Source organism: Hesperophylax consimilis, chromosome 13 (genome assembly GCF_061612785.1).
Source record: "Hesperophylax consimilis isolate HC1 chromosome 13, BYU_Hcon_1.0, whole genome shotgun sequence".
In the NCBI taxonomy this organism is placed as follows: domain Eukaryota; kingdom Metazoa; phylum Arthropoda; class Insecta; order Trichoptera; family Limnephilidae; genus Hesperophylax; species Hesperophylax consimilis.
Genome location: NC_142848.1, coordinates 15,377,904 through 15,391,648, shown reverse-complemented (window position 1 = coordinate 15,391,648; position 13,745 = coordinate 15,377,904). Strand labels below are relative to the sequence as shown.

The window sequence follows — 13,745 nt, the reverse complement described above, 5'->3', positions numbered from 1 at the left end:
CTACAAGTAATAATACAAGGGTATTATTACTGGATTCAGGAGAAAAGAAGTTTAATTTTCAGAGCCTTTATTAAGTTATTTAGAAGTCCAGCAGGAGAGTTTGTTGAAGAGCATAGTAAAATTTTACATTTACGTAATAAAAACAAAAATACGGAACAAAGTATTTTATGGAAGGGAAACTAACAAGGCGACAAGTAAAGAGATTTAAAATGGAAGAAAGATGAGATTTTAAGTATTAAACTTGTGTTTGACGTAAATATGAATACATTTTCATTTGAATATAAACCCTACGTATTACGTGTGCACTTGACAAGCAGATAAGTGAGAGTATATGTGTTATAGTTGTAGAAACGTTATAATTAGATCGGTAGCAGAGGCAGGGTCGAGTTATTCTGCGTATTAGATTTGAGTTTAATAAATAAATACATATGCCAGAACTTATTCGCACCTTGCGTTAAAGTTCATTAATCATACCTAGGAAAGAGTTGCATTCTGATACACGGAGCGCCCTCTATCTTTTTGTTACAACCACCTTCTTTCATCTCCTTTTCAACTGACTTTTCCCTAAGACGACAAATAATTATAATAAGGAACTCCAGTGGAATTTTTAATACTTTCTTATTATTCACCATCTATCAGTATTTTATTTTGCTTTTCAAAAAAATGCCTTTTTCGGTTAAAATAATTTTCAAATTTTGATTGCTTTGAAAAAAACTCGAAATCTGGCGAGGTCATACGTAAGATAATTAGCAAAAAAACATTAATACTAAAAAAATAGTTTAATTTTATTTTAATCATTTAACGCCCGTAGGGCGTTTGCATAAGTATTTGTGGTATAATTTTGACATGATGCATACTTTAGAACATGAGAAAGAAATAATAAAAATAAGATTACAATAAACAAAAAAAAAACATACATACATGAAATACAAATTCAAGAAGCAATTTTTTTAAAAGATACTGTGATCAGAGATAGGTTAATAGAGATACGAACAATGGTTCAAGAATAGGGTTGGAATAGGTTTTTTAATATGATCCACAAAATTCACCAAGTTAACGTTAAACATATCAGTATCTCCAAGTATTGATTTCCCATATTGTCTGTGTCCTGTCTCGGGAAATTAGCGATGTAGTTGCGCTTCTGCACGTTGCGATTGAATTTTGTGCGCGTTGTTCTTGTGGGTATTTTTAAGTTTATAATTGCACGATAATTGCAGGAGTTCGGACAGTCTAAATTATATTACAAACGATATAATAATAATATATTACACGAAACGGACTAACTTGTCTTTCAACTGGAAGTTTGGAAATGATGTTTGGCAACAATCAACAAATAACCAATAAATGACTCGAAGCAAACCCTTTTCCAGTTGACATCAGCTGACATGGCGTGCGAAAAAACTATAAAATAATAGTCTCTGTCAGTCCTTTAAATATTCACGGTGACAAGTCGTAGCTAGTTGTTGGCGGAACAACTTATTCGCAAGCTCTGTTCTACAAGTCACAGGGTTCCAGTGTACCACAACAAGGATAAAAGGGAGTCAAACGCGAAACTTTACGAGCGAAACTTTCAAAGATGTAGCGAACAAAAGTCCGCAGAACTGCCGCTGTATAATAGTTTTACCGACCGCGCCGGGCGATGTGACCACTTGAATAGCGATACGGAAACTTGTGGAACTGTGGAAAAATAATATCGGAAGAAGGGAAACTTTTCAGAGTAATGTTCGACGGTTTTAGTTGATTGAAAGAATGCAATGAAGGAAACAGGGAATGGAAAAAAATACTCCAAAGGTTAATTGATATTAATTGATACGCTAATTGTTGACTAAAGAAAAAACCGTATGAAGTAGAACAAAAAACAAACATATTCGAAATATCGCCGACAAAATGTTTAAGGAAGAATCACCATTACAAACGTGACTATAGAAAATAAATCTGCTAAAATTTCTTCACAAGTGTTTGATATTTTCCGTACTTCATCCAACAATCTCCTTGAATAACCAATACAAAACAGGATTGATGATATTATTACTTATTAATGTCAGATATAGTAAAAACAGCCAGTCAATAGTAAAAAGGAAAACAAAAACTGTTGAATAAAAAAATTGACGATCACCAAGAGATATTTTGAAGAGTGCAGACAAGTTAGACTGCACAATGATGCAGTGAAATAATTATCAGTTACATCGAAAAAAGTGGATTATTGATGGAGGTCACGAGTTTAGGTGTTGTTTTAATTAATTATAAGCATTCGCACAGCGATGCTTCTTTCACAGGGATGCAAACACCCAATTCATTACGTCGCGTTATCGCCCGGGACATTTCCACCCACCCTCGCCCCCCGCCAACGGGTGGAAACAATATATTGCAAGACAACCAACCAACCAGGCAACTTACCGAGCAACCCTTAACACGCTCGCCACTGACGGGAATCAACGCAGCGATGGTACTAGCACCGACCTGGGGGGATAATTGCTTTTTGATACCCCGGCTTCGGGAGGTCAAATTCACTGAACGCGTGATTACGGGTTCAATGGACATTATTAAATTAACTTCCAAGCGATTAAACAAACTCTTCCATAAGAACGAATAATATTGTAGGCCACTTCAAAAAAGAGCCCAAAAAAATAAATGTTTTGGTAAGTTAACAGAAAAATGATAACCCAATTATATTACTTCTTGAAAGATGAATTACTCCAAAATATAAATATACAAAACATACAATTACCAACATAAGACGGTAAATACTAAGCTAATTTGCATGGGTAAACTAAAATTGTAAACACATTTACAACAACCATATCCAGTAAAAGTTAAATTATAACAAAACGAAAAATAAAAACTAGAAACCAGAGCCAGCGAAATTCTGGTATCCCCATTAGGGTATGCTGAGGCCTAAGAAAATGGGGAAGATAACGTTTAAAAAGTTCCTAGCTATTCAAATACTATCACTTAACACAGATATCATATCTGATCATTAGCATAATACAGTAAGTCTGGAAAAAAGTGCACGCGTACGTTGGTCGCTTACGGTAATAAGTAGGAGAATGAATGATGAGCGGTAATACCGCTCCGTACGAGGATCATCGGTCCAGCTCGTCAGCGCTACGTCGTCGGTCGATCGACGGTACCGCGTGGCACTATATCCAGCCTCAAAGGTTATCTTTCACCCAGGGTGATTTGCAGGTTACCTTCCACTACGGAATAATATTCCACTTCCACTATAAAATAAATGTAAAACTAAATTTTTTTTACTCATTTAATACGTTTTGTACCGATTGCCCAAAGCAAATGTTTTTACTGAAATGTTAACATTATTAATTATTACGAAATAGCCTAAAGGACGTGAAATAATAAATAAATACACATCACAGGTTTGTTTAGTTTTCACGTATTTTAACATGCTTTACCATCGCCCATCTCTAGTGTCGGGGTCCCGGAAGGGTTAGGTGGCTTGGCGTGGGTTAGTGGGGGGAGGGGAGGGTGATGGTAGTCGGCTGCTGAAAGTGAAAAATGGACCACGATTTGGTACGGATAATAACCGGCAAACACGCCATTTGCATACTGAGACCGCGGGCGGACAAATTAAAAACAGTGCCAGCGCGCCGCCGTCTGCCGCCCGCGACGCCCCTGTGAAAAATTATCGTCCTGTCATCGCATCCTCCTTCCAGATGATAGTAATTTTGTGGTTCTCGATACACTAGGGTTAACAGGTTATTTTGTATAAAGGTATAGCCTTATAAGGTACTGTGAAAAATGATCTGTCTTTTTAGATAATAGCAATTTTGTCGTTACCTACCGATAGACAAACTTTATATTTTATCTATGTTTCCGACGCACATAAGATATTTTTTTCTGCATGTGACGCCCGAGTGTCAAACATATTTAAATTTTTGTCGTGTCATCCAATTACAGTAGTCATTTTGTTAGTTTCTGAAACGTTGTTAGCAGGTTACTGCTTTATGATATATTATTTGCTAGATGCTCTGAGGAACTAGCGTCATTGATCCCTTCGGCACCGGTGCGTAGTCGGGATACACGCCAAACGCGCGCCCAACATTTGCACACAGTTGACACTTGTCACACGAGAACGAGTCGCTTCTACGATTCGTTCTTAAGTTCAACAGCTCGGCTGTGGAACGAACTGCCGGCCTCTGTGTTTCCTCCCTCCTACAACATGGGACTCTTCAAGACCCATTTTCACTCCTTCCTCTCCACAAAAGACCCTCCACACAGCATACCCAAAGTTGACATAGGCCCTGAGGGAAATTATTTTCTTCAGGGCCTCCTGTGTGGAGTTCATATAAAAAATAAAAAAATTTATGATTATGCGGTTAAATGGTAAATCTTTATACATAAAAATATGTTTGTCCCCTTTTTCTTTGTTTGAAAAATTCAAATTTTGTTCTTATTAGAGTCAGGAGTGTTTAAATAGTGGATCGAATGGAAGAAGAAGTTGAAGACGCTCGAGGAAGACTTAACGCGTTATATCTGCATTGAAATGAGATATGGAGTCGAATTAAAGATTATATAATGAAGTTTTTTTAACAGTAACTGTATACAGTAGTTAGTGGTAGAAAAAAGTTAGGGAAGCCCAGAGAAGACTTGCCGCATTATATCTGCACTGGATATCTGAACTGGTATGTGATGAACGAAAAACAAAGTGCAGAAGAATTTATGACTTGGAAATTAATGGTTGAAGAAGTCGAGGAACACACGGCACGACAAGTGAAACAAATACTTTAAACAATACAATTATATTATTTCCACCTTACAAATGCAACCAGTTGTCACTGTTGTCATGTACTCTCGAATTCATAACTTCAAAAGCATACCCCGAACCATAGACATATGAATATTAGTAGACCTGCCCTAAGTGATTAAAAGCGTATTATCCCCACTCCCCATACCGGTTCCATTGGAGCCGGCTGTGCTCGCGTATGGCCTCAAGTGAAATTTGAAAACGTGATGTCATCATTCTTGTGCGAACTATGGTCGAGGCATCATCGGTTCATTTTACGAAATAACACTGCAAAATGTTGACTTGTGATATGAAAACTTGTAAAAATAGATGTGAAAAAGAGAATAAACCCAATTGTCGTATTACATTCCAAAGTAAGCATTATTTTACTTTATTTTAAGCTTATTCACACCGTATTATATGGATCAGTTTTAGAAACATATACTATCACATCACAATGTAGCGATTCTCAAGTGTGCTCATCGTTGTTTACTGGGGTAAGTAAATTATGAAACATTTGTAAAAGTGTCTTAACTAAATACTCTGAAACTAACTACGACTCTGAAAATAGAAGCTGCCTTACTTTGCCGAATTTGAACTTCGCAAATTAGTTCATAACGTGGCGAGTAATTTGCGCTCCCATGTAAAAATGGCTATTCATTCAAAAGCAGATTTTACTTTTAAGAACTAAATGGTGATATTATAATGCGAGATGCCTATTTACTGTCAGATTGATTTATTGACGAATCACAGTCAGCCTTACCCCCTTCGTTCTTCAACAGTTGATTTTACCCCTCGCCATTATCTTCTCGTCTATTAATTCCTATGTCTGTGCCCCGAACCGTTTATAAGTCGCGGGTATACGTCAGCTAGTAATAAAATAATAATTATTTTTTTGGTAAACTAATGTTTAAGACAAGATTTTTTATGCATAGCACAAAGGGTAACAATTATTTATAAGCAATAATTATTAGCCTGAAACAATCATCCACATTGAAAAATCTCCTGATTAAAGATACATGACGCCAACGGGACTTGAACTTAAACATTAGTTTACAAAAAAAAAAATAATTAATATTTGACAAGTTCTAGTATTCTCACCAAAAAAATGTAGACAATTTGTCTCGACGCCATCTAGTGAGAGAGTTAGCACTTACAATGCCTTTCTCATATAAAATAAAGTTGGTTGTTTCAGGTGAAAAAATGTAACAAGCAGTAATTGTTGAATGAAACACTAGTATATATTTAATTATTTCGCGGATAAGAGATAAGCCGCCATAGCTCAGTGGTCAGAGCTGTCAACCGGAACACGGGTTCAAGTCCCGTTGGCGTCATGTATCGTTTATCAGGAGATTTTTCAATGTGGATGAGTGTTTCAGGCTATAATTATTGCTTATAAATAATAAAATAAAATTTATTTGGTTTTAACCAAAGATATTAGAAGAACGAGATATGCTATGTTGGCCGCCGGACCGTAGGCGGAGTACTACCTAATTAGGGTACTTTGAATACTATTGGGACGTGTACGCACAGAAATCTGTTCTATGTATTAGTGCGGATACCTTAGCGTAAGCGAAGGTGTGCAGTAGTATTGGTGAACAAAACCGGCGACACTGGGCAAAACAATTCCACACAGCATGAACTGCTCATAGCACATCTCGTTCTTCTAATATCTTTGGTTTTAACACAGATACGCCTCAGCGATCAAAATCAGTCCTAATAGCTCAAAAAGCAATTTTTAAAATTATAGTAAGAGTACCCCAATGACTATGTTTTTAATGGTGACCTTAGAACGGGGTACCCCAGTAAGGTCGCATTCTTTTCCACTTTTGTAAAAAAATATCTATCAATATAAATACACATGTTTGTTCGTTTGTTCAAATTATCAAATCTCCGAAATTTCTTCACCGATTGCTATAAATTTTTGACACAACGTTGCATTCGAATACATGTGTTTTTTATATACCTATATTATATAGATGTCACCTGACACAGGCAAAAATAAGTTTTATTGAAAAAAAAAAGGGCTAACTGTTGGACGAACATACTTTGTATCAAAAACTGCGCCATCTGTTGGACGTAAAAGCATCACAGGCTATTGTTTTTCTAACTGTACAGACAGAATGATCCCCAGCAACGCGTGGCGGGGTACAGCTAGTAATAAATAAAAAAGGCTATTTATCTGGATAAGGGATGAAATGGTAACCACAGATATCGGCCAAAACAGTTTAATCAGTATTTATTAAATACATTATTTTTAAAGAACAATATTTCACAGTCGATATCCATGACCAATATCTTTTGGTTTAATAAGCTGACAAGCTTGACAACATGATAGTTGTCTTCTCCTACTGATCAACATGATAGTTGTCTTCTCCTACTGATCCACATGATAGTTGTCTTCTCCTACTGATCAACATGACAGTTGTCTTCTCCTACTAAGTAAAAAGACGCTGAATGGCCATTTGAAGATAATATTAGATTTGAATTTCTGTCGATGAGGTTCGCTATCCATCACATCGCCAACCCTTCGGTGGCGCAAAGAGGAGGACGGAACGTGATCAATGTCGAATTGGTACATGGAACATTAGAGGAGGAATGGAAAGAAAGATGAACGAACTGTGTGATACTATGGTGAGCAAATGTTTGGACGTACTTTGTATAACAGAGAGTATGAAAAAAGGTAGCGGTACAATGCAGCATAATGATAGGCTCGTCATTTGGTCTGGGAGACCAGATACGGAGAGGGCTTGTCAAGGTGTTGCAGCGCTACTGTCTCCCAGAATGATTGAATGTATGTTGCAGTATGAATGTGTAAGTCCGAGAATAATGTGGATCAGATTTAAAATCGGTTTGACAAGGGTGTTTCTTGTTATTTGCTACGCCCCTGTTAATTCTGAAAGCGATGAAGTGAAAGATGATTTTTGGACTGGTGTGAATGTTGTAATGAGACTAAAAAATATGAACGAAAGGATTATAATGGCAGGCGATTTGAATGGGTGGGTGGGAATTAGACGTGACGGATTTGATTCGGTCTTAGGTATGTTTGGGGATAAAAGAACGAATGACAACGGGAACAGAATGCTTGAAGTATGTTTAGAGTGGAACCTGTTTGTGTCGAATACTTTCTTCGATCATAAAGGTATCCACCAATATACGTGGGAAAGAGGAAATGAGAGGTCAATTATTGATTTTGTAGTAATTGACTCTAGGTTGAGAGCTGTTACCGAGGACACAAGAGTTTTCAGAGGGGCTGAGGTCGAAACTGACCACTTTCTTGTAGTGTCGAGAGTAAACCTCTTTCGCGGTTGGCGTTCTAAAGTGAAAACGGTACCAGCTCCGACAAGAGTCAAAATAGAAAAACTGCAAAACGATAATGTGAGAAGTAAGTATGTGAATTGTGCAGAGATAAGATTGAATGCGAAGGAAATGGATGGTCTAAGCATAGACGAAACATGGAACCACATAAAAGTGTGTCTTTGTGAATCTGCTAGGGAGGTTTGTGGAATAAGTACGCAAGGTAGGAAGAAAGGTGATGCATGGTGGGATGATGAGATTAAAGCACTGGTCTCAGAAAAGAAGAAAGCATGGTTGTGTCTGATTGCGGCTGGCAGTGCTTCCAGCGAAGAGAAGTATCGAGCGAAAGAAGTATATAAGGAATGTAAGAAAAAAGTAAGAGTTGGAGTGAAAGAACGAAAGAAACGCCTGGAAGAGGAAGAAGGAATGAAAATGACAAACCATTTCCAAGAAAACATTAAGTTGTTTTGGAAAGAAGTCAAAAGGTCCCGGAGTGGCCCAGAAAACGGAAGCATGAAAGTGATAAAATCAAAAGATGGAAAAATGTTGACGAATGAGGAAAAAATAAAAGAGAGATGGATGAATTATTTCGAGGAAGTCTTCGAAAGCGAAGTGAATGACAGTGATTCCAGTGGCGAATCAGATATGAATGACGATGGAGTGAATGTTACCGAAATTAGCATGGATGAGATAGAAAGCTCGATTAAATGTATGAAGAATGGTAAGGCTGTTGGGTTTGACAATATTGCTGCTGAATATTTTAAAGGAGGTAGCCGTGTAATTCTCACATGGTTGTGCAATCTTTTTAACCAATGTTTAAAGGAAGGTTACACGCCTTTAGATTGGAGAAGGGCTGTGATCATGCCATTATACAAAGGTAAAGGGTCACGTATGGAATGTGGGAATCATAGGGCTATTAGCCTGCTTAGTTCAGTTGGCAAGCTGTATGGTAGAATTTTGATTGAAAGAGTAAGAAAGGAAACAAAGGATAAAATATGGGATGTGCAAGGTGCTTTCATGAGTGGAAGGGGGTGCATGGACCAGATATTCTCATTGCGTATGCTCACTGAGAAGTTTCTGGCAAAAAACCAGAAACTTTTCTGTGCCTTTGTAGATTTACAAAAAGCATACGACCGAGTCGACAGGAAAAAGCTATGGAAGGTGTTGTCCAAGTATGGAGTGAATACGAATCTGATTCAGGCAATTGCGTCTCTGTATGAGGGAAGCGTTGCATGTGTTAGGGTAAACGGTGGTTTTACGGGGTGGTTTGATATCACAAAAGGTGTTAAACAAGGCTGCGTAATGTCACCGTGGTTATTCAATCTATACATGGATAATTGTATGCAAGAATTGAAAGAGGTGGGATTGGGCGCGAATTTGAATAATTTGAAAGTATGTTGCCTGTTGTATGCTGATGATGCGGTGCTGATTGCTAATAGTATAGATGATCTACAGTCTCTCGTGTCTAGGATGAACGAAGTATGCATGAAGAATGAGTTAATGATGAATGTAAGTAAGTCTAAAGTAATGGTGTTTGAAAGAGAGAGTACGAAAACAGTGTGCAATATAATTGTGAATGGGGAATACTTGGAGCAGGTGGATGAGTTTGTGTATTTAGGAAGTATGTTTACGAGAGATGGGAAGGCTGACAGAGATATCGAAAGAAGGGTAAATGCAGGTAATTCCGTTAATGGAGGACTAAACGCCGTAGGCGCTAACAAAAAATTGTCCAAAGAAGCGAAGTTAGCAGTCCACAACGGAGTGCTGGTACCTACCTTGATGTATGGAAGTGAGGCATGGAACTGGCAAAGAAAGGATGAAAGTAGATTAAATGCTGTTGAAATGAGATCCCTGAGGCGTATGTGTGGTAAAACCATGTTTGATCGTGTGAGGAATGTGGAGATCCGCAAAGAGTGCAAGGCTGATGTAAGCGTAATGAGTAAGATTAAGAAAGGGACGCTTAGATGGTTTGGGCATGTAGAGCGAATGAGCGAAGATAGGAGTGTAAGGAGGATATATGATGCAAATGTGAATGGTAGCAGAAGTCGGGGACGCCCGAGGAAGACATGGCACGATCAAGTGAATCAGATACTCGAGTCGGGCCATGTCAAGAGTCAGAATAATAGAAGAGTATGTATGAGACGATGTATGAATGTGAATGAGGCAAGGAGTGTGTGCCAAGACCGAGTTGTTTGGCGGTCCGTCCTCTCTGCCTACCCCTGCGGGGAAACGGCGTGATGGTTAGTTAGTTAGTTTAGAATTTCTGTGAAACAACTTATTGAAAAACTAAATTTTTGTCGAAAAGTTTATGTAGGCCCTGAGACAAACGGCGACTGGTGGGAGTAAAAATTAAGGGCCCCTTGTCAAAACCAGTGGATACCTGATGTACTGTAATCAATAATATTCGGACTATTTGTATTTTTGTGTAGCGCCGTTTTGATGAAAACTAATTTCAAGGGCGATGTGTTAGGACTGTTAGGTGTTATGTATTATCAGCGCTTTGGCGGCTTGGCAATTCGGCGCCTGGAGCGAACTGCTGCTCCGATTGCGCCCGCAAAGGGCCGGCCCTGTGTAGACCACTGCGTGTCACCTGTGTCAACACACTAACGCCCCCAGGAAACCCAGAGTTAAGATTGTCTGACATACCAAGACATCATTTGTGCATGCTGCTGTATACAAATAGAATATTTTACCTATTTCGACTTAGTAGTCTGGTATTTTGATAAAACTAAAAATCACTGTAGGCAACCTGGGGGTTTATTGACATTAATCTTATATTATAGATATGCACGTTACTAATCTCACAAGATAATCAGTAGCAATAATCGTTAGCATTAAAAAATAATGTTCTTGGAATTCTAAATTAAGCCCATCTAGAAATAACTAAATAAAAATCGTCCTGCGTTACTCTGGTTCGATGAACCCTAGACCTCGAATTTATTTTGAATTTAAGTGTACTTTTCAAAATTTGAAACGTTTGCGTGAAGAATTAAGATAAGCGATACAGTACCTATATCTAATATAATATTTTGAATAGAAAATTGTTTTTAATTATCATTTTTAAAATTTGAATTAGTATATCCCGTGATTTGACGGATGACGGGTCTACGCTAATAAATAATAAAACTAAAGAGAGATTTACAAGCGATTAAAAACATAAACACTTTGAAGACCCGTGGATTTTGAGTTGGAAAAGGAGAATTGTCGGGAGGAGGGGGAGGGAAGAGGTGGGATATTGTATTGGAGGAAGAAACACTTAGGACTGTAAATTTGAATTTCAGCGGCAGTTTCCGACGCGGGAGATGCGATGTCATTGTTCGAATTTCAAATTATCAAATGGTAGCACTTGTATACAGTTTAATACACAGAAATATTAATTTAATGAATTTAAATTAAATTTGATTTAGCAATTTGAAAATTTAATACAGTTTAAATTAATTTGTCCGTCTGACAAAGAGTGGAGTCATCTTGATAAAATTAAAATGAAAATCTATTTAATGTTTATGAATATCTATGTGGTTCACATGACGTCGACTTACAATAATATAAAATTTTCACTTTTTCTGAACGAGGAAGTAAAACGGTACTCGCTGTGAATATCGAACTCGATCTAAAATTATCTAATATCACTAATCGGCTGGAAACCACTATAATTGCATTAAACTGCACAATACAAATAGAGTCAACAAGGGCTTTTAGAAAAGAGAAATTTTTCTAAGCAGAATTCTTGCCAAAACAGACTATGCAATAATAATTGAAATAGCGTAATAATAATAATTACAATAGCGTATTATCCAAGGTTGATATTTTCAGTTGCAAACTTACCAAATACAATAGGTCCATAAAATAATATTTCTCTGATGGTTTGTGAATAATTCTCTCTAAGAAGTCTCTATTGTTTATATCTCTATTATGATTTGATTTAAGTGCGCCCTACTGTCGAATTTGGCAGCCATCTCTGGTCCGGAGCCACTAAATACCTGAAAAAAACCCTTGACTCTGTGCAAAAACGGGCGGTCCGTTTGATAGATTCCCCAATCTTAACAAACGGACTGCAATCTTTAGAGCACAGGCGTCAGGTAGGTATGCTGTCCTTGTTCTATCGGTATTACAATGGAAGATGCTCTGAGGAACTAGCGTCATTGATCCCTTTGGCACCGGTGCGTAGTCGGAATACACGCCAAACGCGCCCAACATTTGTACACGGTTGACATTTGTCACATGAGAACGGGTCGCTTCTACGATTCGTTCTTAAGTTCAACAGCTCGGCTGTAGAACGAACTGCCGGCCTTTGTGTTTCCTCCCTCCTACAACATGGGACTCTTCAAGACCCATGTTCACTCCTTCCTCTCCACAAAAAGACCCTCCACACAGCATCCTCAAAGATGACATAGGCCCTGAGGGAAATTATTTTCTTCAGGGCCTCCTGTGTGGAGTTAATATAAAAAAAAAATCTACAACCTCTCTCCATGCCTATAAATGTATTGTTTTGTAAATTTTTCGTTTTGTATAATCTTTTGTTTTGTATAAATTTTTTAATTGATATTCCTTTCTTACAAATTTGATTTACTTATTCCATATTATGCTGTCTCAGTAGAGGTAAAGTCACAAGGTGGAAATCCATAATTGGTTTCATTTAGGCTAAATAATACTTATGTACAAACTGATCAAATGTAAACTGTCGATTTCCTGAAAATTAATAAATAAATAAATACGATTGATTTTTTTTTTTTTTTATAAATTTAATTTAGATTAAATTTGATAATATTATTATTAAGTTCTGCAAGTGTTTTAGTTTTTTATTATTGTGACAGCTGTTTCGGCTTACAAGGCCATTTTCAAACTGTTTGAAAATGGCCTTGTAAGCCGAAATAGCTGTCACAACAATAAAAAACTAAAACACTTGCAGAACTTAATAATAATATTATCAAATTTAATCTAAATTAAATTTATAAAAAAAAATTAAATGGAGTTCTACGAATTAAACACAAAAACAATAAATAAATACGATTGATGTAATCCTGAAAATACCAATTTTACGACATTCAACTCTTAAGTCAGCACAGCGTCATCAGCTTTCGGAAGGTTGAAGGAACCAAAGCGCATACCAGATAGCCAGGTCATAAAGTCGTAAATAAATTGCAATATAATCTAAGAGTGATAAAAGACTTGACTGAATTCCAAGAAAAACGAAAAATTCATCACATCAGGAAGTCATATTCATAAACCGATAATAGAATAAAAACTAGCAAGTAAATAACAAATGTCCGAAACATTTGTAAATAACAATTTTGTCAAAGTGAATAATAATAGATGATATTTATTGTTATTAAGTTTAATTTGTAGAACTCCATTTTATTTATTTATTTTTTATATATTCAATAATATTGTTATTGGGTTTATAAAAACAGTTTATTTTTAAACAAGTTCTGCTAATTATTATTACGCGTGACAGCTGTTTCGCCCTCTGAAGGCATTATCAAGCTGTGGGTAGCCCACTTACAGACGATACATTTATATTATTTCTAGGTAGGTATTTTAATTTCAATTACTGATTTCTTAATTGATTTCTGAGGAAAATGTTAGTAACCATTAATAATAATAGATGCATTCGAATTTAAGTCTTAAGTGTTGAGTAGGGTCATGTCAAGAGTCAGGATAACAAAAGAATATGTACGAGACGATACATAGTTTGTGGCTGTCGATT

The 13,745-nt window shown here is 36.9% G+C and overlaps 1 protein-coding gene across 2 annotated transcripts in view; it reads right to left on the bottom strand.

Moving 5' to 3' along the window:
* The window catches only part of LOC149418491 (membralin), a 399,198-nt gene that overhangs the window by 20,958 nt on the left and 364,495 nt on the right, over positions 1-13,745 (bottom strand). The gene's annotated exons all lie outside the window — the stretch shown is intronic.